Genomic DNA, 27,464 nt, shown 5'->3' with positions numbered 1-27,464 from the left:
GAAGACAGACAATGTGCCTTCATTAGCAAATATAATAGATGCTCGGGACAAATTAAAGCTATTATTACTCATAATTATAAAGTCCTTAGACAGGATAATATTCTTGGGAAAATACTACCGAGCAATGCACAAGTGATTTATAAGAAAAATAAAACACTAAGGCCCTCATTCCGAGTTGATCGGTCGCAAGGCGAATTTAGCAGAGTTACACACGCTAAGCCGCCGCCTACTGGGAGTGAATCTTAGCTTCTTAAAATTGCGACCGATGTATTCGCAATATTGCGATTAATAACTACTTAGTAGTTTCAGAGTAGCTCCAGACTTACTCTGCCTGTGCGATCATTTCAGTGCTTGTCGTTCCTGGTTGACGTCACAAACACACCCAGCGTTCGCCCAGGCACTCCCACCGTTTCTCCGGCCACTCCTGCGTTTTTTCCGGAAACGGTAGCGTTTTCAGCCACACGCCCCTGAAACGCCGTGTTTCCGCCCAGTAACACCCATTTCCTGTCAATCACATTACGATCGCCGGAGCGAAGAAAAAGCCGTGAGTAAAAATACTTTCTTCATAGTAAAGTTACTTGGCGCAGTCGCAGTGCGAACTTAGCGCATGCGTACTAAGCGGATTTTCACTGCGATGCGATGAAAAAGAACGAGCGAACAACTCGGAATGAGGGCCTAAAAACTATTCTAGCACCGAGCCATCTAAGAACCTATAAAACTAATGCTAAAACTTTGAATCATAGCTGGCTAACACAGAGACCATCTGGTTTTTACAGATGTGGTAAAACTAGATGCACTATGTGCTCTTATATGCCAAGGAAAACGACATCTGTAAAGTTGCCATCAATGAATGAAGAATATACTTTACAATCCTTCATGAATTGCGACTCAAAATTTGTTATATATCTTCTTCGATGTGGCTGTAACCTATGCTATGTAGGAAGGACCACAAGATCCCTTCATACCAGATTTATGGAACACCGTCGCAATATCATGAAGAATTGCACCACACATAGTGTCTCTTGACACTTCAATGATAGACATTCTAATGATCCCAGCAGTCTCTCAATTGTATGCTTGGAATTTATCGCACCTACAGCTAGGGGTGGCGATCGTTTTAACAAATTATGCAATAGGGAGGTGTACTGGATGTTGAAGTGCAACTCTTTACATCCCGATGGACTTAACGAGACAATAGAGCTTAACTCTGTAATATAGCTATAATAACACTATGTCACTTCTCTTATTCATTGTCCCTCATTTTTGTCTGTTTTATTATTGTTCAAATAATGATTCTCAAGTGTTGAATGATCTTATGTCTTTTATTCCCCTCGGGTGGAAAATTCCCTCTTCATTCATTTGGGTGTGGCTTATAATAATGTGGAATTGAAATATTTCCAGCGATGGATATAACACAAACATTACATCCATGTACTATTGTGATAGACACCAGCACTGTTTCCTATATAACTGTTTTATTCTGGATTTATTGTCCTGTTCAAAACAAAATGACTATTATAGTTATACATCTAATACTGGTGGATTTATTATGTATGCATGTCTCTATATCCACTTGGAATGTGAATGTATGGGGATCGCCGTGCTGGTGCGCACGCGCGAGCCGTGTGCGGTCCGTGCTTGCTGGGCTCCCCGCGGCCTGTTACCATGGTGCGGCGTCCTGACTTCGATCACGTGATCATCGCGCGTGTCGACGTCACGGGCCGCACGGCATGGTGGGAGGCCGCTGGCTCGTCCTGGCGGATGCGGACGCGCGCACGGCTGGCGCGGGCGCTACCAGCGGGGCGTGACTCAGCCTTTGGTCAGACTAGTCACCTGACCTTCTATGGACAAATCATCCTGCAGTAAACCGATCATGTGACGATGTGTAGTCACATGACCGGACCTGTTGAAATTACATGGAAATTTAAGGTATATTACAAACACTTTCCACAACTCGTTTTTGGGTACAAAATGATATCTATACATGTGAGACCAATACCAACTTGAAGAGCATATTATTTTTAGATTTTTATTTGGACGGTTAGGTTTGTTGACTCATTGTATTCAGGTGTCTATGATTTTACTAATTACTCAGGGTTTATAAGGAGCCCAGGGTCAGTACTCTATCATTCACTCCTGAGGAAGCTGGGTGTCAACACCAGCGAAACGCGTTGAGTTAGAGACTGCCTGACACATCTTCCAAAAATCTCCTCATCATTGCTGGATACCACCATTCCTGCTACCCATACGGCATCAATTGGACAGCATTTCCCTTGGACATCACCATCTGCGGAGAAATTGGAGTTCCCTATCTGCTTGAAAACGCTTGCATTTGGTATGCTTAACAGGGACTTTTCCAACTCCACTGCTTTTATCAATTCTCCTACAACATATATGGACATATTTCCAGAGGGAGTCCTAGCCGGGGTATGATTTAATCCTACTGAGGAGATATGTGGATGTGTCATTTATTTGATCAATAACCTATAATTGTGTTGCAAAGGCATCTGTATTTTTAATTATTATCCTATTAAATTTATTATATACATTATCTCAATATAACCTACCGTCCTGAATTTTTAATTAGTATATCACTATATACATACTTTATACAACCTAGCGCTGGTGACTACCATTTTTTATTGTATATACTTTCTTGGGGAATTACAACCCCCTACACCAGCAGCTTCTTGACAGCGCACTCTTTCCATTTTCTTTCCCCCACAATTCAGCTGTGTGAGCAGTGAGCACTCAGCACAGTCAGATATACATAGATGATATTATCATGCAGCACACTGAGGCTGAGCACAGATATGGTATGTGACTGTGTATCGTTTTTTTTCAGGCAGAGAACGGATTATATTAAATAATAAATAAAACTGGTGGTGGTCACTAGTAACTATCAGCAAAACTCTGCACTCTGAGTACTCCTAATGCTCCCCAAAATTACTAAGTTAGTAGTAAATCAACTCAAGTGTCTCTATCTATTCTAACGGAGAGGACGCCAGCCACATCCTCTCCCTATCAATCTCAATGCACGTGTGAAAATGGCGGCGACGCGCGGCTCCTTATATAGAATCCGAGTCTCGCGATAGAATCCGAGCCTCGCGAGAATCCGACAGCGGGATAATGACGTTCGGGCGCGCTCGGGTTAACCGAGCAAGGCGGGAAGATCCGAGTCTGCCTCGGACCCGTGTAAAAAGGCTGAAGTTCGGGGGGGTTCGGATTCCGAGGAACCGAACCCGCTCATCTCTACTTTTCACCTCATTCTACCATTTCTGAACCATCTGCACATGTGGGGAGAAGTACAAGTAAAAATGGTGATGAATGTGCGGTGGACACTTTTCAGGTTTTGTGATTTAGTTTTGGATCTGGATACCTGCTTGTGTTTTGGATCTGGATTGACTTTACCAAAACCACCCTTTCGGGTTTTGGTTTTGGATCTGGATGATTTTTGGGGAAAAAAGAAAAAAAAACAGCTAAAATCACAGAATTTGGGGGTAATTTTGATCCTATGGTATTATTAACCTCAATAACATTCATTGTCACTCATTTCCAGTCTATTCTGAACACCTCATAATATTGTTTTTAGGCCAAAAGGTTGCACAGAGGTAGCTGGATGACTAAGCTGTGACGTCCCAAGTCAGACTCGGAAATGGGCTTGGAGCAGGAACCAAACCCGCTCATCTCAAGAATCTGTTGAGGAGAAACATAATACAAATTGAGGATTCATGTGTGGAAGTGGGATAGGATGAGGGCGTATGTGTGTATTATCTGACAGTGAGGATGTTGATGATGATGTTGTTTGTGTAAGTCAGCCACCAGTGGCTGCAGTTGTTGACTGTGATAAAAGAAAGCCATTGTGATGCCTGGGCATAAGACCAAAAATGCCAACTCTTGGGTGTGGGATTATTTTAACCCCAATCCTTACAATATTTATGAAAGCATCTGTTCCATTTGCGAGGCCAAATTTAGTAGGGGTAGGGATGTTAGCCATCTAGGCAACTCCTACATGTTATATAATTTGCAGCGAAGACATGAAACTTAATGTACAAGGTTGTAATGTAATTACAGTATACACCACTTCTAAAAAAATGTTTTGTGGGGGCCCAAACAAACCAACCATTTCAGCCACATGTGATGGTCCCTGTCACTGAAATGATTGGTTTGTTAATCAGTGCATGTCCTGTTTAATACAGTATATACAACATAAGGCTGGGAGGGTGGGAGGGCCCAATGATAATTCCATCTTGCACCTTATTTCTATTGTGTTATGTGCTCTATGGAGCATTTTTTGGGTATAGTTTATAAAACTGCAATTCCGTCTGCCACTGCAGTGCTACTCCTAGATGTGCCAGGTGTTTGTGCCACCCACAAACACCTGGCACATCTAGGAGTGGCACTGCAGTGGCAGACGGAATAGCTTAGTCATCTAGCTACCTTGGTGCAACCTTTTGGCCTAAACTGGATAAAAACAATATTGTGAGCTGTGAGGTGTTCAAATAGACTGGAAATGAGTGGAAATGAATGTTATTGAGGTTAATAATACTGCAGGAACAAAAACACCCCCAAATTCTGTGATTTTAGCTGTTTTTAGGATTTAAGAAAAATAAATAAATAGAACCAAAGCCAAAACCCAAACACACAAGGTCGGTTTTGGCAAAACCAATAGCAAAAACCGAAAAATGGCCAGATGCACATCTCTTTCAAAAACGTTCACTTGCAAAACTTTCTGTGCTAAAGTAATCTAGAATTTTGTGTCTCTCTTTGTCATGTGGTTCTCGGGTTTTGGCAGTTCTTTATTTGTGTTAATCCTGATCATTGGCCTAAACTGCTATTTAGAGCTTATGTACACATGGCATGGAAAATAAAGCCTGCTGTGTAGGTACTAAACTATAAAGCCTGCTGTCATTTCTGTACATAATTCAGTATGTAGGTCGCTAAAGTGAAGTATGTTTTCTTTTAAAACTACAAATCGTTTTCTTTTTCTAAACCACAAATCGAAAAACATTGTACATACAATTATTTGACGCTTAAGACCCACAAAATATTCTGACAGTGAAATACTACTATTTCTGCATTATATGCTTTGAATAAAGCTATGCACATGGTTATGATGTCACACTAGATAGCGAGCGCTGCAGTGAATCTATCCTTACTTAGAGCATTCCTGCTGCAGATACAAATTTAATGACTGTAAGTAGTGTTTTGATTTGTATGTAGCCTACGTACCACCTCAATAAAGACAGTAATAGCTCACTTTAATGCTAATGATATGCATTGGAAATAAAGTAAGAACATAAACATGTCATTACTCATTACCGATCATTTGCATAAATTTTGGCAATAATAGCAATACTATAATCTCTGCGGAAATTGCTGTCAATTAGCAAGAACTTCGATATTATCTGTTAGTCATTCTGGACCTAAGCATGCATCCCCATTGGTATTAACAATGCTGATAAAATGTAAGATTGTCCTCGCATAACCCTCCTTTCCCTGTTGGAATAGAAAAACTGTTGTGTTTGTTTGATTAATAAACTATGTATTCAGAGAGGATCCGTTTCATTTACCTCTGTGATCAGAATTTACCTCTGTGTTCAGATACAAAACAGGAGGCTTACCACCCTTCAGCAGTGGGGTTTTCTCTCTTCCGACTAGCACCGCAGGCATACTTTATCTTCTCTTCAAAATCACATTTGCTACCAAAAACTAAGGGCTCACGCACATATGCTCATTGTGGCTATTTGAGCTCCCTTGTGGTCACAGTCACTTGGCAGCGGATTCATTACACATTAATAGCAGGTTATGTATTCATGTAGTACTGTCTTTTGTACTGTACGTGATGTGTCATTTGTTAGCTCTTGAGTGCCTGAAAGTATAATATAATTATTCTTTATAGGGATCAACTCTTAACTACAGTAAGTAGTTTTTGTGTAACATATTATTTCATATTTGATGACATATTATTTGATAAGAGATGACATCATCATGCACAAGTATAAAGCCATGAAGCCCTGCTTTGGTTTGGTGAATGAGATTACTATATGACTGGATTCCTAGTTTTGTACAATATCAATTAAGACAAGATGACCTGCACCTTATATCACCTCAGGACTTGGTGGAATTTAGTACATTCCCATGTATGTGTACGTATTCTGCAAGTAGTAACTATATACTGTGGTGAGAGGGGTTTTCGCTCTCCTGATTTGCCCACACGAATTGATCACCTCCCTTCAAAGGAGAGAAAAGCAAAACCTGTGCACTCTGCAGCAGCAATGGTGGTTTGGAACTCTGGGATGTCCAGGGTATTCAGAGTCAACTGGGAATCATCACCACAGAACAGGAAGAGCTTAACACTATCATCTGCCCGGTGCTCTGAGCACAGATACTGGATAGCGGCTATCGAGTAGACCAGTGATTAGTGCCAGGGATCAACTGAAAATCTGTGCAATGAAGCATGGCAAGAGATGGCTGCACTCCAGGGCAGCAGAATGAACTGTAGAGACTTTGGTGCTAGAGACGGTGCTGGGTTGGTTGAGTACACTTGTCTATTTAATAGCTAGGCCTGTTTTCCAGGCTACTGTCTGTATTTGATGAAGTACACTGTCTGCTTCCAAGAAAAGACGCTGTTACACTGGGAATGTGCCTGTCATGTGTTCTCCTTTCCGTAACACTTCAGCACGCACCCAATTGGAGTGGCAGGCACACTGTGTTCAATGTTGGTACAGTATTTAAACTAGAGATGAGCGGGTTCGGTTTCTTTGAATCCGAACCCGCACGAACTTCACTTTTTTTTTCACGGGTCCGAGCGACTCGGATCTTCCCGCCTTGCTCGGTTAACCCGAGCGCGCCCGAACGTCATCATGACGCTGTCGGATTCTCGCGAGACTCGGATTCTATATAAGGAGCCGCGCGTCGCCGCCATTTTCACACGTGCATTGAGATTGATAGGGAGAGGACGTGGCTGGCGTCCTCTCCATTTAGATTAGATTTAGAAGAGAGAGAGAGAGAGATTGCTGTGATACTGTAGATTAGAAGAGAGTGCAGAGTGCAGACAGAGTTTAGTGACTGACGACCACAGTGACCAGTGACCACCAGAGACAGTGCAGTTGTTTGTTTTATTTAATATATCCGTTCTCTGCCTGAAAAAAACGATACACAGTCACACAGTGACTCAGTCTGTGTGCACTGCTCAGCCCAGTGTGCTGCACATCAATGTATTGTATATAAAGCTTATAATTGTGGGGGAGACTGGGGAGCACTGCAGGTTGTTATAGCAGGAGCCAGGAGTACATGATAAATAATATTATATTAAAATTAAACAGTGCACACTTTTGCTGCAGGAGTGCCACTGCCAGTGTGACTAGTGGTGACCAGTGCCTGACCACCAGTATATTAGTAGTATTGTATACTATCTCTTTATCAACCAGTCTATATTAGCAGCAGACACAGTACAGTGCGGTAGTTCACGGCTGTGGCTACCTCTGTGTCGGCACTCGGCAGGCAGTCCGTCAATCCATAATTGTATTATATACCACCTAACCGTGGTTTTTTTTTTCTTTCTTTATACCGTCGTCATAGTCATACTAGTTGTTACGAGTATACTACTATCTCTTTATCAACCAGTGTACAGTGCGGTAGTTCACGGCTGTGGCTACCTCTGTGTCGGAACTCGGCAGGCAGTCCGTCCATCCATAATTGTATTATAATATATACCACCTAACCGTGTTTTTTTTTTCGTTCTTTATACCGTCGTCATACTAGTTGTTACGAGTATACTACTATCTCTTTATCAACCAGTGTACAGTGCGGTAGTTCACGGCTGTGGCTACCTCTGTGTCGGAACTCGGCAGGCAGTCCGTCCATCCATAATTGTATTATAATATATACCACCTAACCGTGGTTTTTTTTTCGTTCTTTATACCGTCGTCATACTAGTTGTTACGAGTATACTACTATCTCTTTATCAACCAGTGTACAGTGCGGTAGTTCACGGCTGTGGCTACCTCTGTGTCGGCACTCGGCAGGCAGTCCGTCCAACCATAATTGTATTATATACCACCTAACCGTGGTTTTTTTTTCATTCTTTATACCGTCGTCATACTAGTTGTTACGAGTATACTACTATCTCTTTATCAACCAGTGTACAGTGCGGTAGTTCACGGCTGTGGCTACCTCTGTGTCGGCACTCGGCAGGCAGTCCGTCCAACCATAATTGTATTATATACCACCTAACCGTGGTTTTTTTTTCATTCTTTATACCGTCGTCATACTAGTTGTTACGAGTATACTACTATCTCTTTATCAACCAGTGTACAGTGCGGTAGTTCACGGCTGTGGCTACCTCTGTGTCGGCACTCGGCAGCCCGTCCATAATTGTATATACCAGTGACCTAACCGTGGTTTTTTTTCTTTCTTTATACATACATACTAGTTACGAGTATACTATCTCTTTATCAACCAGTCTATATATTAGCAGCAGACACAGTACAGTGCGGTAGTTCACGGCTGTGGCTACCTCTGTGTCGGCACTCGGCAGCCCGTCCATAATTGTATATACCACCTAACCGTGGTTTTTTTTTCTTTCTTTATACATACATACTAGTTACGAGTATACTATCTCTTTATCAACCAGTCTATATATTAGCAGCAGACACAGTACAGTGCGGTAGTTCACGGCTGTGGCTACCTCTGTGTCGGCACTCCGCAGCCCGTCCATAATTGTATATACCAGTGACCTAACCGTGGTTTTTTTTTCTTTCTTTATACATACATACTAGTTACGAGTATACTATCTCTTTATCAACCAGTCTATATATTAGCAGCAGACACAGTACAGTGCGGTAGTTCACGGCTGTGGCTACCTCTGTGTCGGCACTCGGCAGCCCGTCCATAATTGTATATACCAGTGACCTAACCGTGGTTTTTTTTTCTTTCTTTATACATACATACTAGTTACGAGTATACTATCTCTTTATCAACCAGTCTATATATTAGCAGCAGACACAGTACAGTGCGGTAGTTCACGGCTGTGGCTACCTCTGTGTCGGCACTCGGCAGCCCGTCCATAATTGTATATACCAGTGACCTAACCGTGGTTTTTTTTTCTTTCTTTATACATACATACTAGTTACGAGTATACTATCTCTTTATCAACCAGTCTATATATTAGCAGCAGACACAGTACAGTGCGGTAGTTCACGGCTGTGGCTACCTCTGTGTCGGCACTCGGCAGCCCGTCCATAATTGTATACTAGTATCCAATCCATCCATCTGCATTGTTTACCTGAGGTGCCTTTTAGTTGTGCCTATTAAAATATGGAGAACAAAAATGTTGAGGTTCCAAAATTAGGGAAAGATCAAGATCCACTTCCACCTCGTGCTGAAGCTGCTGCCACTAGTCATGGCCGAGACGATGAAATGCCAGCAACGTCGTCTGCCAAGGCCGATGCCCAATGGCATAGTACAGAGCATGTCAAAACCAAAACACCAAATATCAGTAAAAAAAGGACTCCAAAACCTAAAATAAAATTGTCGGAGGAGAAGCGTAAACTTGCCAATATGCCATTTACCACACGGAGTGGCAAGGAACGGCTGAGGCCCTGGCCTATGTTCATGGCTAGTGGTTCAGCTTCACATGAGGATGGAAGCACTCAGCCTCTCGCTAGAAAACTGAAAAGACTCAAGCTGGCAAAAGCACCGCAAAGAACTGTGCGTTCTTTGAAATCCCAAATCCACAAGGAGAGTCCAATTGTGTCGGTTGCGATGCCTGACCTTCCCAACACTGGACGTGAAGAGCATGCGCCTTCCACCATTTGCACGCCCCCTGCAAGTGCTGGAAGGAGCACCCGCAGTCCAGTTCCTGATAGTCAGATTGAAGATGTCAGTGTTGAAGTACACCAGGATGAGGAGGATATGGGTGTTGCTGGCGCTGGGGAGGAAATTGACCAGGAGGATTCTGATGGTGAGGTGGTTTGTTTAAGTCAGGCACCCGGAGAGACACCTGTTGTCCGTGGGAGGAATATGGCCGTTGACATGCCAGGTGAAAATACCAAAAAAATCAGCTCTTCGGTGTGGAGGTATTTCACCAGAAATGCGGACAACAGGTGTCAAGCCGTGTGTTCCCTTTGTCAAGCTGTAATAAGTAGGGGTAAGGACGTTAACCACCTCGGAACATCCTCCCTTATACGTCACCTGCAGCACATTCATAATAAGTCAGTGACAAGTTCAAAAACTTTGGGTGACAGCGGAAGCAGTCCACTGACCAGTAAATCCCTTCCTCTTGTAACCAAGCTCACGCAAACCACCCCACCAACTCCCTCAGTGTCAATTTCCTCCTTCCCCAGGAATGCCAATAGTCCTGCAGGCCATGTCACTGGCAAGTCTGACGAGTCCTCTCCTGCCTGGGATTCCTCCGATGCATCCTTGCGTGTAACGCCTACTGCTGCTGGCGCTGCTGTTGTTGCCGCTGGGAGTCGATGGTCATCCCAGAGGGGAAGTCGTAAGCCCACTTGTACTACTTCCAGTAAGCAATTGACTGTTCAACAGTCCTTTGCGAGGAAGATGAAATATCACAGCAGTCATCCTACTGCAAAGCGGATAACTGAGTCCTTGACAACTATGTTGGTGTTAGACGTGCGTCCGGTATCCGCCGTTAGTTCACAGGGAACTAGACAATTTATTGAGGCAGTGTGCCCCCGTTACCAAATACCATCTAGGTTCCACTTCTCTAGGCAGGCGATACCGAGAATGTACACGGACGTCAGAAAAAGACTCACCAGTCTCCTAAAAAATGCAGTTGTACCCAATGTCCACTTAACCACGGACATGTGGACAAGTGGAGCAGGGCAGGGTCAGGACTATATGACTGTGACAGCCCACTGGGTAGATGTATGGACTCCCGCCGCAAGAACAGCAGCGGCGGCACCAGTAGCAGCATCTCGCAAACGCCAACTCTTTCCTAGGCAGGCTACGCTTTGTATCACCGCTTTCCAGAATACGCACATAGCTGAAAACCTCTTACGGCAACTGAGGAAGATCATCGCGGAATGGCTTACCCCAATTGGACTCTCCTGTGGATTTGTGGCATCGGACAACGCCAGCAATATTGTGTGTGCATTAAATATGGGCAAATTCCAGCACGTCCCATGTTTTGCACATACCTTGAATTTGGTGGTGCAGAATTTTTTAAAAAACGAAAGGGGCGTGCAAGAGATGCTGTCGGTGGCCAGAAAAATTGCGGGACACTTTCGGCGTACAGGCACCACGTACAGAAGACTGGAGCACCACCAAAAACTACTGAACCTGCCCTGCCTTCATCTGAAGCAAGAAGTGGTAACGAGGTGGAATTCAACCCTCTATATGCTTCAGAGGTTGGAGGAGCAGCAAAAGGCCATTCAAGCCTATACAATTGAGCACGATATAGGAGATGGAATGCACCTGTCTCAAGTGCAGTGGAGAATGATTTCAACGTTGTGCAAGGTTCTGATGCCCTTTGAACTTGCCACACGTGAAGTCAGTTCAGACACTGCCAGCCTGAGTCAGGTCATTCCCCTCATCAGGCTTTTGCAGAAGAAGCTGGAGGCATTGAAGAAGGAGCTAAAAGGGAGCGATTCCGCTAGGCATGTGGGACTTGTGGATGCAGCCCTTAATTCGCTTAACAAGGATTCACGGGTGGTCAATCTGTTGAAATCAGAGCACTACATTTTGGCCACCGTGCTCGATCCTAGATTTAAAGCCTACCTTGGATCTCTCTTTCCGGCAGACACAGGTCTGCTGGGGTTGAAAGACCTGCTGGTGACAAAATTGTCAAGTCAAGCGGAACGCGACCTGTCAACATCTCCTCCTTCACATTCTCCCGCAACTGGGGGTGCGAGGAAAAGGCTCAGAATTCCGAGCCCACCCGCTGGCGGTGATGCAGGGCAGTCTGGAGCGACTGCTGATGCTGACATCTGGTCCGGACTGAAGGACCTGACAACGATTACGGACATGTCGTCTACTGTCACTGCATATGATTCTCTCAACATTGATAGAATGGTGGAGGATTATATGAGTGACCGCATCCAAGTAGGCACGTCACACAGTCCGTACTTATACTGGCAGGAAAAAGAGGCAATTTGGAGGCCCTTGCACAAACTGGCTTTATTCTACCTAAGTTGCCCTCCCACAAGTGTGTACTCCGAAAGACTGTTTAGTGCCGCCGCTCACCTTGTCAGCAATCGGCGTACGAGGTTACATCCAGAAAATGTGGAGAAGATGATGTTCATTAAAATGAATTATAATCAATTCCTCCGCGGAGACATTGACCAGCAGCAATTGCCTCCACAAAGTACACAGGGAGCTGAGATGGTGGATTCCAGTGGGGACGAATTGATAATCTGTGAGGAGGGGGATGTACACGGTGATATATCGGAGGGTGAAGATGAGGTGGACATCTTGCCTCTGTAGAGCCAGTTTGTGCAAGGAGAGATTAATTGCTTCTTTTTTGGGGGGGTCCAAACCAACCCGTCATATCAGTCACAGTCGTGTGGCAGACCCTGTCACTGAAATGATGGGTTGGTTAAAGTGTGCATGTCCTGTTTTGTTTATACAACATAAGGGTGGGTGGGAGGGCCCAAGGATAATTCCATCTTGCACCTCTTTTTTCTTTTCTTTTTCTTTGCATCATGTGCTGATTGGGGAGGGTTTTTTGGAAGGGACATCCTGCGTGACACTGCAGTGCCACTCCTAAATGGGCCCGGTGTTTGTGTCGGCCACTAGGGTCGCTAATCTTACTCACACAGTCAGCTACCTCATTGCGCCTCTTTTTTTCTTTGCGTCATGTGCTGTTTGGGGAGGGTTGTTTGGAAGGGACATCCTGCGTGACACTGCAGTGCCACTCCTAGATGGGCCCGGTGTTTGTGTCGGCCACTAGGGTCGCTAATCTTACTCACACAGCTACCTCATTGCGCCTCTTTTTTTCTTTGCGTCATGTGCTGTTTGGGGAGGGTTTTTTGGAAGGGACATCCTGCGTGACACTGCAGTGCCACTCCTAGATGGGCCCGGTGTTTGTGTCGGCCACTAGGGTCGCTAATCTTACTCACACAGTCAGCTACCTCATTGCGCCTCTTTTTTTCTTTGCGTCATGTGCTGTTTGGGGAGGGTTTTTTGGAAGGGCCATCCTGCGTGACACTGCAGTGCCACTCCTAGATGGGCCCGGTGTTTGTGTCGGCCACTAGGGTCGCTAATCTTACTCACACAGTCAGCTACCTCATTGCGCCTCTTTTTTTCTTTGCGTCATGTGCTGTTTGGGGAGGGTTTTTTGGAAGGGCCATCCTGCGTGACACTGCAGTGCCACTCCTAGATGGGCCCGGTGTTTGTGTCGGCCACTAGGGTCGCTAATCTTACTCACACAGCTACCTCATTGCGCCTCTTTTTTTCTTTGCGTCATGTGCTGTTTGGGGAGGGTTTTTTGGAAGGGACATCCTGCGTGACACTGCAGTGCCACTCCTAGATGGGCCCGGTGTTTGTGTCGGCCACTAGGGTCGCTTATCTTACTCACACAGCGACCTCGGTGCAAATTTTAGGACTAAAAATAATATTGTGAGGTGTGAGGTATTCAGAATAGACTGAAAATGAGTGTAAATTATGGTTTTTGAGGTTAATAATACTTTGGGATCAAAATGACCCCCAAATTCTATGATTTAAGCTGTTTTTTAGTGTTTTTGGAAAAAAACACCCGAATCCAAAACACACCCGAATCCGACAAAAATAATTCGGTGAGGTTTTGCCAAAACGCGTTCGAACCCAAAACACGGCCGCGGAACCGAACCCAAAACCAAAACACAAAACCCGAAAAATTTCAGGCGCTCATCTCTAATTTAAACTAGTTACTGTATGTCTAAAGGTGGGTACACACTACACGATGTATACTGCGATTAGCAGAGAGCTGGATTACTGTAGGAAACCACTCCCTGCCTTTCAGCCCTAGCCAGCTTCTATGAGCTGCAGCCAAAGCAGGGGTTTTGCAAATGCGCAGTACCGCTGCCGCTGTTGTGCATGCACCAGTCCCGGCAGCTGTCAGTTACATTGTGCAGGTTTCGGGACCAAGCCAGCAGTGGGAGCAGATAGCAGGGACCAGGCAGCATGTCCAGCGTCAGCCCCCCTCCTCCATCCAGGTAGGAGCTGCTGCTGGTCGCTTGCATTATTGCCCGGTTGGCCGTGCAGCAGGGCTGATCTGATACCCGCATATTGGGCATACACACTGAATGATATGCCCAATATGCCGCTCTGACTTGGCCGGAAACTACATATCAGGCTGTTATCGTCTCAGTGTGTTCCCAGCTTAACGTAACCAATAAGCTGTATCCAGGGAGTGGCCCATACAACCATATTTTAAAAGACTTTTGTTTTCAACAACTTGATCACATACCACCTTCAAGAGAATAAGGCAATTGTGGTAAATTATTGTTACCAAAGGAATGCTTTTGGATTGATCAGTTATTGTCCCAGTGGATAGAATGAGGGACAATCATTTAATTGTTTCCTGCAGAGCCGGCCCTAACCAATATGATGCCCTAGGCAAGATTTTGGCTGCTGCCCTCTAGCACCGTGGCTAGTTCCGCCTCTGACACTTCATCCCTTTCCCAGCACCATAACCCCTCACCCACAACAGTCCTCATTTTGGTGTTCTTACCCCCTATATTTTAAATAGGAACAGTGCGCAAAATCGGCACACAGTTCAAAAGAAGTATGTTTTTGCTGGGAAGGAACTGGGCCACACAATAGTACCCTCAATTCAAATTACACTACACAGTAGTAAAACTTTATTCACATTTTATCATGCGATAGTGTCCCTAATTTATGTTACATCACACAGTAGCAGGGGCGTCGGAACTGGGGGGGCAAGGGGGCAGCTCGCCCCCCCCCAAATATAGAGAGGCGCCGACAATGCTCCTGCAGGCGCCTACATTCACTGCACGGAGCGGAGGTGCGGTCTTTCTCCTGACCGCACATTGCTCCTCCGCTCCTCCTGTACATTCACTGCACGGAGCGGAGGTGCTGGTGCGGTCTTTCTCCTGACTGCACACTGCTCACCCGTGCCTCCTCCTGTACATTAGCGCTCGGTGAGAACTTCTGCGCATGCGCAGAAACACCGTAAAGACCAGCAAGACATGGCCGCCGGGGGGAGCTGCTGCGCATGCTAGTCACTGCTTGCAGAGCCCGGCCGCTGTTTCTACCGGCGCGTATTTGATTGCCGCTGGCCAGCCTGTCACTCAATACTGTGCTGCCCCACATCATAGCACAGTAGGAGGGAGAAGGGAGGCTGCTGAGAGACACAGAATGAGGGGCACAGAGTGAGGGGGTAACAGAGTGAAGGAGTGGCCACACACACATATTATATACATATATATATATATATATATATATATATATATATATATAATATGTGTGTGTGGCTACTCCTTCACTCTGTTACCCCCTCACTCTGTGCCCCTCATTCTGTGTAACACACACACACAGCCTTCGCCGACCACAGCCTCCTCTGCACCGCTGCTGCTGATCACAGCCTCCTCCGCCGACCTCAGTCTCCTCTGCACTGCCGCTGCCGACCACAGCCTCCTCTGCACCACTGCTGCTGATCACAGCCTCCTCCGCCGACCTCAGTCTCCTCTGCACTGCCGCTGCCGACCACAGCCTCCTCTGCACCACTGCTGCTGATCACAGCCTCCTCCGCCGACCACAGCCTTATCTGCGCCGCTGAAGCCGATCACAGCCTCCTCCGCCAACCACAGTCTTCTCTGCACTGCCGCTGCCGACCACTGCCTTCTCTGCACCGCTGAAGCCGATCACAGCCTCCTCCGCCGACCAGTCTTCTCTGCACTGCCGCTGCCGACCACTGCCTTCTCTGCACCGCTGAAGCAGATCACAGCCTCCTCCGCCGACCACAGTCTTTTCTGCACTGCCGCTGCCGACCACAGCCTCCTCCGCACCGCTGCCGCCGACCACAGCCCCCTCCTCCTCACCGCTGCTCATTAGGTAATCTAACCCTGCTGCCTTTCTCTTTCTCTACTGTATGTCCTTGCTGTCTCTCTGTCACTCTCCCTGTCCCTATGTCCCAGCTGTCACTGTACCTGAATTTTGGATCATACTGTGTGGCATAATGTAAATTTCGGCTCATACTGTGTGGTGTAATATGAATTTCGGCTCATACTGTGTGGTGTAATGTGAATTTCGGCTCATACTGTGTGGGGTAATGTGAATATCGGCTCATACTGTGTGGTGTAATGTGAATTTTGGCTCATACTGTGTGGTGTAATGTGAATTTCGGCTCATACTGTGTGGTGTAATGTGAATTTCAGCTCATACTGTGGTGTAATGTGAATTTTGGCTCATACTGTGTGGCATAATGTAAATTTCGGCTCATACTGTGTGGTGTAATATGAATTTCGGCTCATACTGTGTGGTGTAATGTGAATTTCGGCTCATACTGTGTGGCGTAATGTGAATTTCAGCTCATACTGTGTGGCGTAATGTGAATTTCAGCTCATACTGTGTGGCGTAATGTGAATTTCGGCTCATACCGTATGGTGTAATATGAATTTCGGCTCATACTGTGTGGTGTAATGTGATTTTTCACTTTGATCTACAGTATGGTGTCCAATCATGTTAGTTATTATTATTATTATTATTATCCCTTTTGGCTATTGTGCCTATATATAGGTATATACAGATAGATATAGTGTTTGTGACATATATTTGGGTTGGGGTCACATTACCGGCGGCCGGGATCACATAGCTACATTCCATATATTTTCCGTACAGTATGCTGCAGTATGTGTGGTGAGATGGTCACTATAAAGTCACGCCAGCTTCTGAGGGGGTTAACCATTAGCCCTCCCTAATCCTTTAATTGAATGAATATATTAACCCCCTCATTACCTCCCTCACTACAATCAAAATAAGTATTTCATCTTCATCTAGTTAATATCCCGGCTATCAGGATCCCAGCGTTCAGGATTTTGACAGCCAGGAATGCCGACAGCACTCGCCAAGGCTATTCCCACTTGTGGGTGTCCTCAACACCCATAGAGTGTGAATAAAACCTGGCGCATGACGAGAACAGCAGGCCCGCAAGGAGACTCTTTTCGTTCACCCCGCTGCCGGTTTCTGGCAGCCGGGATGCCGCTGTCAGTATATTGACAGCCGGCATCCTGTCCGCTGGGAGATCATTACGATCCCATAAGGATATACAGATATAGCCATGCTCATTGTTGCCGCAATGCGTACGCACGGCGTATGCATCGCGGCAGTGCGCATATGCACTGCACTGTGACTAAGTGCAGTCAGCGATGACACCATAGTAGTCAATTGCATGTGCGTGCGTACGCTACATGCGCCATAGACGTGGGCACACTAGTCGCACCACGCATCATGGCAACAATGAGCTTGGCTACATGTGTAGGGTAATGAGTGCCAAGGTTCTGTAAAAAAAATGTAGTGTCAAATATATGTTTATGTAAATGCTGTGATGGCACCTGCAGGAAAGGAAAAAAGTGCAGCAACTTAGTTGTTCAGTGCCGCTCGTTTTCCCCACCAGTCATACCAGCAGAAGCAGGTGGTGACACTAGCTCTAGCTGACCCTACCTCATGTGGCAGTTTGAGATCATTAAGGGGGGTACTCACGGAGCGATATTCTAAGCAATCTGACTAGATTGCTTCGAATATCAGCCTGATCGCTCCGTGAGTACCCCTTACAGCGATAGCGATGCGCAGCTCCACGCATCGCTATCGCTGCTGCTAGATTGGCCTGCATGCAGGCCAATCTAGCGGGTCGCTCACTTCACCCTCTGGGTGAAGTGAGCGGCCCCCCGTCTCCCCCCGCACGCTCGGCACAGATTGCACTGTGCTGAGCGGCGGGAGAGATGTGTGCTGAGCGGTTCGCTCAGCACACATCTCTCATGCATCGGCCCGTGGGTACTGGGCTTTAGCCCCATCTAAGGTGACCGGTAGCCAATTCAAGTGTTTCCCTTCTACGTGGGGCACATGGTGGGAAAATTTAAATTGCACGAGCGTTCGCAAGCTGATTGACAGGAAGAGGGCATTTGTGGGTGGTAACTGACCGTTTTCTGGGAATGTCAGGGAAAACGCTCCAGACTCGATCGCCCTGATTCCTTCGCACTGGAGAAGTAAGTATTGAGCTACGCACAGACTGCACACACTGCACAGAATGGGAAAAACATTCGATGGTGAGTGTGATGTGAACGGATTTGCAGCTGTCCGCTGCCTGAGGGGAATTTTCGCACAGCGTACACATGGAATCGCACACTTGCACGTGATGAATTTTCACTCCCCTTGGGCGGAGACAATCTGATCGCAGGACAGTGTAATTTGCAGCACAGCAATCAGGCCCTGTATTCGGCTTTTCTGGGTGTGGTAATTCAGTGTGGATTCAGCCTTTTCAATGCATTTCATAAGCGATTCAGCAATTTAGGGGCGCCAAAATGAGATTATATCTTGCCCCCCCCCAACCTAAAAACGTTCTGACGCCCCTGCACAGTAGTACCATTTTACCTTATAAACGTTACTCCTCACAGTAATGACCCTTAAAGGGTGCACTTCCGGGAGCGCCAGACCCAACCGCATGCTGAGTACTGGTGAATAAAGACCGTCCGTGACGTGCTGTTATACTTCCACCTTCTGGTACATTCATTACTTATAAAAGTGATTTACGAGCTTGCATTGCAGCAACAATATTGCACTATGAGAGGCGCATTTTATGTTTACTTGTAGTATCTCTGAGCTGTGAGCTGATTCTATCCGAGCTTTGGAGGATAAAAAAAAACTCTGTGACGTGTCGTCACCTTTCAAGTGTTCCGACCCCTTGGCTGTGAACAATAGACGGAAGACAACAGCTTTTTGATGTGCTTGCCATATTTATTCATCTGGTACGCTTAATATCTATATATGAATGTTGTCGTGACAGAGATCAAAGTCCAAAATTACTGCACCATTAGGCGCTTGTTCTTCACTTCTCTTTTCTACACTACACAGTAGTACAACTTTATTCACATTTTATCATGCGATAGTGTCCCTAATTTATGTTACATCACACAGTAGTACCATTTTACCTTATAAACGTTACTCCTCACAGTAATGACCCTTAATCACATTACATCACACTGAATTGCTCCTTATTCACATTACACCACTCCATATTGCTCTTTATTCACATTAGACCACACAGTAGTGTTTTTTCTATACATTACGACACACATTGGAGCACCTTGTACACATAATGCCACACATTAGTAATGCATTTATTCACATTATACCATACAGTGATGCCGCTTACACATATGACACATATTATTAATGTCCTTATAAACATAATGTGCCTTATACATTATGCCAAGCTTTATTAATGCCCTTATACACATAATGTCCCTTACACACATGCTGCACATTATTAATGCCCTTATACACATAGTGACACACATAATGTCCCTTTCACATATTCCACACATTATCAGTGCACTTATACACATAATGACACACACTCTTACACATTTACTGCACATTAGTAATAATGCATTTATACACTTGACACACATAATGCCCCTTACACATATGCCGAACACTACAGCACAACCAACCCACCGCACACAACACTCACATGACCGCTAACACTGTGAACTCTGCCTCTGCTTGCATACACATGTGTCCTCTTGCGTCAATACGCCATGCAACAGGAAATGCCTGGCATAAGTCAGCTGGCAGCTTTGCTAACATTGGGCGCCTTTTTTTTATGATGAAAATGCATCTTATTTGCATTACAATGTGGCTAGGATGCATAAGCAGCTTCTGCTGATTAAAATTATATGCGGCATGTCTATGTTCTGTGCGTGACTGTGACTGTATCTGCATATGAAATGCTACGTTACAGTGATTTCCAGGAATACACTGTAACATAGCATTTCATATGCAGATACAGCCACAGTCACACACAGAATATAGGCATGCCGCATATCATTTTAATCAGCAGAAGCTGCTTGTGCCCCTAGGCATATCAAATGCACTAGGCATTTACCTAGTTTGCCTATGCCTGGGGCCGGCTCTGGTTTCCTGTACACTGTTGCAGCAAGTGTGAATCTGTTGGTAATTTTTTTGAGAAAAGTATATGTGTGAATATTGCTATACATGATCCTTGTTGTTCATATTGGCTGGTACATAGCTTTTTTATATTTTTTCTTTTCTCTTGCATGTTAAGTTTTTTTCATGTGATTTTATATAAAATGTGTGTCTTTATCAACTACCCACTGTCTCTTTTTATTACACTCATTTCTACTTAAGTAGCGCTGATTGGCTGGCACTGTTCCCTGTGCAGCCATGTAAGCGCTGCTAATGTTATTGATTTCTGTGGTTACCATGCTTATGTGTATGGGCCCTTTTTTGTTATTAGTCATCATGGTGGTGCTCAAAGGCTTCCAGACTCTAGCCGGGTTCTTTTAATGTCAGCTGTTAATGTATTTTAATATCTAACTGTTTTTCCTGATTGCTGGGGTGTGCATAGCGACTTCTGGCCTTCCGTCAGCCTGTGCATGGCAGTTAGTTGCTGGGCTGACAGCTAGGGACTTCTGGCTGTGTCCCAAATGCCGATTACTCATGCCCTGGATACACTGCATGCTAACCATGTACAGGTGAGTTTGATTTGTGTGATTGGTTTGATAGGTATTTAAACACACTCAGGACCTCATTCAGGTCCGGTTGTTCTTGTTATTCATGTCACAAAGTACCAATTATTGGTAATTGCGCATGTGCAGGACCCGTTTTGTGCAAGGCTGAATGGGTCCTGCGATGTAGGAAGAAAGACGGCAGCACACTGTCACACCCAGCGCAGTGTCCACTAGAGATGAGATCCTGAAATTTTTCGGGTTTTGTGTTTTGGTTTTGGGTTCGGTTCCGCGGCCGTGTTTTGGGTTCGAACGCGTTTTGGCAAAACCTCACCGAATTTTTTTTGTCGGATTCGGGTGTGTTTTGGATTCGGGTGTTTTTTTCAAAAAAACACTAAAAAACAGCTTAAATCATAGAATTTGGGGGTCATTTTGATCCCAAAGTATTATTAACCTCAAAAACCATAATTTACACTCATTTTCAGTCTATTCTGAATACCTCACACCTCACAATATTATTTTTAGTCCTAAAATTTGCACCGAGGTCGCTGTGTGAGTAAGATAAGCGACCCTAGTGGCCGACACAAACACCGGGCCCATCTAGGAGTGGCACTGCAGTGTCACGCAGGATGTCCCTTCCAAAAAACCCTCCCCAAACAGCACATGACGCAAAGAAAAAAAGAGGCGCAATGAGGTAGCTGTGTGAGTAAGATTAGCGACCCTAGTGGCCGACACAAACACCGGGCCCATCTAGGAGTGGCACTGCAGTGTCACGCAGGATGGCCCTTCCAAAAAACCCTCCCCAAACAGCACATGACGCAAAGAAAAAAAGAGGCGCAATGAGGTAGCTGTGTGAGTAAGATTAGCGACCCTAGTGGCCGACACAAACACCGGGCCCATCTAGGAGTGGCACTGCAGTGTCACGCAGGATGTCCCTTCCAAAAAACCCTCCCCAAACAGCACATGACGCAAAGAAAAAAAGAGGCGCAATGAGGTAGCTGTGTGAGTAAGATTAGCGACCCTAGTGGCCGACACAAACACCGGGCCCATCTAGGAGTGGCACTGCAGTGTCACGCAGGATGTCCCTTCCAAAAAACCCTCCCCAAACAGCACATGACGCAAAGAAAAAAAGAGGCGCAATGAGGTAGCTGACTGTGTGAGTAAGATTAGCGACCCTAGTGGCCGACACAAACACCGGGCCCATTTAGGAGTGGCACTGCAGTGTCACGCAGGATGTCCCTTCCAAAAAACCCTCCCCAATCAGCACATGATGCAAAGAAAAAGAAAAGAAAAAAGAGGTGCAAGATGGAATTGTCCTTGGGCCCTCCCACCCACCCTTATGTTGTATAAACAAAACAGGACATGCACACTTTAACCAACCCATCATTTCAGTGACAGGGTCTGCCACACGACTGTGACTGATATGACGGGTTGGTTTGGACCCCCCCCAAAAAAGAAGCAATTAATCTCTCCTTGCACAAACTGGCTCTACAGAGGCAAGATGTCCACCTCATCATCACCCTCCGATATATCACCGTGTACATCCCCCTCCTCACAGATTATCAATTCGTCCCCACTGGAATCCACCATCTCAGCTCCCTGTGTACTTTGTGGAGGCAATTGCTGCTGGTCAATGTCTCCGCGGAGGAATTGATTATAATTCATTTTAATGAACATCATCTTCTCCACATTTTCTGGATGTAACCTCGTACGCCGATTGCTGACAAGGTGAGCGGCGGCACTAAACACTCTTTCGGAGTACACACTTGTGGGAGGGCAACTTAGGTAGAATAAAGCCAGTTTGTGCAAGGGCCTCCAAATTGCCTCTTTTTCCTGCCAGTATACGTACGGACTGTGTGACGTGCCTACTTGGATGCGGTCACTCATATAATCCTCCACCATTCTATCAATGTTGAGAGAATCATATGCAGTGACAGTAGACGACATGTCCGTAATCGTTGTCAGGTCCTTCAGTCCGGACCAGATGTCGGCATCAGCAGTCGCTCCAGACTGCCCTGCATCACCGCCAGCGGGTGGGCTCGGAATTCTGAGCCTTTTCCTCGCACCCCCAGTTGCGGGAGAATGTGAAGGAGGAGATGTTGACAGGTCGCGTTCCGCTTGACTTGACAATTTTGTCACCAGCAGGTCTTTCAACCCCAGCAGACTTGTGTCTGCCGGAAAGAGAGATCCAAGGTAGGCTTTAAATCTAGGATCGAGCACGGTGGCCAAAATGTAGTGCTCTGATTTCAACAGATTGACCACCCGTGAATCCTTGTTAAGCGAATTAAGGGCTCCATCCACAAGTCCCACATGCCTAGCGGAATCGCTCCGTGTTAGCTCCTCCTTCAATGTCTCCAGCTTCTTCTGCAAAAGCCTGATGAGGGGAATGACCTGACTCAGGCTGGCAGTGTCTGAACTGACTTCACGTGTGGCAAGTTCAAAGGGCATCAGAACCTTGCACAACGTTGAAATCATTCTCCACTGCGCCTGAGACAGGTGCATTCCACCTACTATATCGTGCTCAATTGTATAGGCTTGAATGGCCTTTTGCTGCTCTTCCAACCTCTGAAGCATATAGAGGGTTGAATTCCACCTCGTTACCACTTCTTGCTTCAGATGATGGCAGGGCAGGTTCAGTAGTTTTTGGTGGTGCTCCAGTCTTCTGTTCGTGGTGCCTGTACGCCGAAAGTGTCCCGCAATTCTTCTGGCCACCGACAGCATCTCTTGCACGCCCCTGTCGTTTTTTAAAAAATTCTGCACCACCAAATTCAAGGTATGTGCAAAACATGGGACGTGCTGGAATTTGCCCAGATTTAATGCACACACAATATTGCTGGCGTTGTCCGATGCCACAAATCCACAGGAGAGTCCAATTGGGGTAAGCCATTCCGCGATGATCTTCCTCAGTTGCCGTAAGAGGTTTTCAGCTGTGTGCGTATTCTGGAAAGCGGTGATACAAAGCGTAGCCTGCCTAGGAAAGAGTTGGCGTTTGCGAGATGCTGCTACTGGTGCCGCCGCTGCTGTTCTTGCGGCGGGAGTCCATACATCTACCCAGTGGGCTGTCACAGTCATATAGTCCTCAGTCTGCCCTGCTCCACTTGTCCACATGTCCGTGGTTAAGTGGACATTGGGTACAACTGCATTTTTTAGGACACTGGTGAGTCTTTTTCTGACGTCCGTGTACATTCTCGGTATCGCCTGCCTAGAGAAGTGGAACCTAGATGGTATTTGGTAACGTGGGCACACTGCCTCAATAAATTGTCTAGTTCCCTGTGAACTAACGGCGGATACCGGACGCACGTCTAACACCAACATAGTTGTCAAGGCCTCAGTTATCCGCTTTGCAGCAGGATGACTGCTGTGATATTTCATCTTCCTCGCAAAGGACTGTTGAACAGTCAATTGCTTACTGGAAGTAGTACAAGTGGGCTTACGACTTCCCCTCTGGGATGACCATCGACTCCCAGCAGCAACAACAGCAGCGCCAGCAGCAGTAGGCGTTACACGCAAGGATGCATCGGAGAAATCCCAGGCAGGAGAGGACTCGTCAGAATTGCCAGTGACATTGCCTGCAGGACTATTGGCATTCCTGGGGAAGGAGGAAATTGACACTGAGGGAGTTGGTGGGGTGGTTTGCGTGAGCTTGGTTACAAGAGGAAGGGATTTACTGGTCAGTGGACTGCTTCCGCTGTCACCCAAAGTTTTTGAACTTGTCACTGACTTATTATGAATGCGCTGCAGGTGACGTATAAGGGAGGATGTTCCGAGGTGGTTAACGTCCTTACCCCTACTTATTACAGCTTGACAAAGGGAACACACGGCTTGACACCTGTTGTCCGCATTTCTGGTGAAATACTTCCACACCGAAGAGCTGATTTTTTTGGTATTTTCACCAGGCATGTCAACGGCCATATTCCTACCACGGACAACAGGTGTCTCCCCGGGTGCCTGACTTAAACAAACCACCTCACCATCAGAATCCTCCTGGTCAATTTCCTCCCCAGCGCCAGCAACACCCATATCCTCCTCATCCTGGTGTACTTCAACACTGACATCTTCAATCTGACTATCAGGAACTGGACTGCGGGTGCTCCTTCCATCACTTGCAGGGGGCGTGCAAATGGTGGAAGGCGCATGCTCTTCACGTCCAGTGTTGGGAAGGTCAGGCATCGCAACCGACACAATTGGAGTCGGACTCTCCTTGTGGATTTGGGATTTCGAAGAACGCACAGTTCTTTGCGGTGCTACTGCTTTTGCCAGCTTTAGTCTTTTCATTTTTCTAGCGAGAGGCTGAGTGCTTCCATCCTCATGTGAAGCTGAACCACTAGCCATGAACATAGGCCAGGGCCTCAGCCGTTCCTTGCCACTCCGTGTGGTAAATGGCATATTGGCAAGTTTACGCTTCTCCTCCGACAATTTTATTTTAGGTTTTGGAGTCCTTTTTTTACTGATATTTGGTGTTTTGGATTTGACATGCTCTGTACTATGACATTGGGCATCGGCCTTGGCAGACGACGTTGCTGGCATTTCATCGTCTCGGCCATGACTAGTGGCAGCAGCTTCAGCACGAGGTGGAAGTGGATCTTGATCTTTCCCTAATTTTGGAACCTCAACATTTTTGTTCTCCATATTTTAATAGGCACAACTAAAAGGCACCTCAGGTAAACAATGGAGATGGATGGATTGGATACTAGTATACAATTATGGACGGGCTGCCGAGTGCCGACACAGAGGTAGCCACAGCCGTGAACTACCGCACTGTACTGTGTCTGCTGCTAATATATAGACTGGTTGATAAAGAGATAGTATACTCGTAACTAGTATGTATGTATAAAGAAAGAAAAAAAAACCACGGTTAGGTGGTATATACAATTATGGACGGGCTGCCGAGTGCCGACACAGAGGTAGCCACAGCCGTGAACTACCGCACTGTACTGTGTCTGCTGCTAATATATAGACTGGTTGATAAAGAGATAGTATACTCGTAACTAGTATGTATGTATAAAGAAAGAAAAAAAAACCACGGTTAGGTGGTATATACAATTATGGACGGGCTGCCGAGTGCCGACACAGAGGTAGCCACAGCCGTGAACTACCGCACTGTACTGTGTCTGCTGCTAATATATAGACTGGTTGATAAAGAGATAGTATACTCGTAACTAGTATGTATGTATAAAGAAAGAAAAAAAAAACACGGTTAGGTGGTATATACAATTATGGACGGGCTGCCGAGTGCCGACACAGAGGTAGCCACAGCCGTGAACTACCGCACTGTACTGTGTCTGCTGCTAATATATAGACTGGTTGATAAAGAGATAGTATACTCGTAACTAGTATGTATGTATAAAGAAAGAAAAAAAAACCACGGTTAGGTGGTATATACAATTATGGACGGGCTGCCGAGTGCCGACACAGAGGTAGCCACAGCCGTGAACTACCGCACTGTACTGTGTCTGCTGCTAATATAGACTGGTTGATAAAGAGATAGTATACTACTAATATTATATATACTGGTGGTCAGGTCACTGGTCACTAGTCACACTGGCAGTGGCACTCCTGCAGCAAAAGTGTGCACTGTTTAATTTTAATATAATATTATGTACTCCTGGCTCCTGCTATAACCTATAACTGGCACTGCAGTGCTCCCCAGTCTCCCCCACAATTATAAGCTGTGTGAGCTGAGCACAGTCAGATATATATATACATTGATGCAGCACACTGGGCTGAGCAGTGCACACAGATATGGTATGTGACTCAGTCACTGTGTGTATCGTTTTTTTCAGGCAGAGAACGGATATATTAAATAAAACAAACAACTGCACTGTCTGGTGGTCACTGTGGTCGTCAGTCACTAAACTCTGCACTCTCTTCTACAGTATCACAGCCTCAGGTCAATCTCTCTCTCTCAACCCTAATCTAAATGGAGAGGACGCCAGCCACGTCCTCTCCCTATCAATCTCAATGCACGTGTGAAAATGGCGGCGACGCGCGGCTCCTTATATAGAATCCGAGTCTCGCGATAGAATCCGAGCCTCGCGAGAATACGACAGCGTCATGATGACGTTCGGGCGCGCTCGGGTTAACCGAGCAAGGCGGGAAGATCCGAGTCGCTCGGACCCGTGAAAAAAAACATGAAGTTCGGGCGGGTTCGGATTCAGAGAAACCGAACCCGCTCATCTCTAGTGTCCACACCGGCTCCCAATCCTCACACCACTGGCCCTGCTCTTGCCCTGTCCCAAATACATAGTCCCTGCATTGCACAAGGGGTCTCTCTCTGCGTCCGCACTGTTCTCTCAGGCCTGGTCTCAGGTAGCAGCTGATTACAGCATCCACCCTCGGCTGCCCGCTGCTGGACGGAAGTATCCTGGCAGCATTACTGTACATGTGTGAGGTGCATGTTTTCCATTGCAAAATGGGTTTAAAGTTTTCCTTGTGTTATCAATGCTGCTATTTAGGTACACAACATTTTTTGTTTTCCCACCTCCATTTCTGTCAGTTATTTTAGTTATTTCATACCCCGAGTATGTCTTCTGGGATGCAATGTTTCCACTCTGAAGTTTTCTTACAAATTCATCCAGTAGCAGGTCCAGAAGAGGATCCCCGGGTCAAAGTTCTGGCCAGCGTACACAAACGGGAGGTCCGACTGGGGCCACGACCCCTTGGATATCTTTTGGGATCCAAAGTTACCACTCTGTGAAGTTTTCTTCCAAATCCGTTCAGTGGAAGGCACAGAATAAACTCCCTAATTCAAAGTTCTAGATTAATAACACTGTGCCTGAGTCAGATGTGGATGGAAAGCGCATTATTGAT

This window comes from Pseudophryne corroboree, chromosome 1 (assembly GCF_028390025.1).
Source record: "Pseudophryne corroboree isolate aPseCor3 chromosome 1, aPseCor3.hap2, whole genome shotgun sequence".
Lineage (NCBI taxonomy): Eukaryota > Metazoa > Chordata > Amphibia > Anura > Myobatrachidae > Pseudophryne > Pseudophryne corroboree.
The sequence above is the reverse complement of the archived record's forward strand: the minus strand, read 5'-3'. Positions refer to the sequence as shown.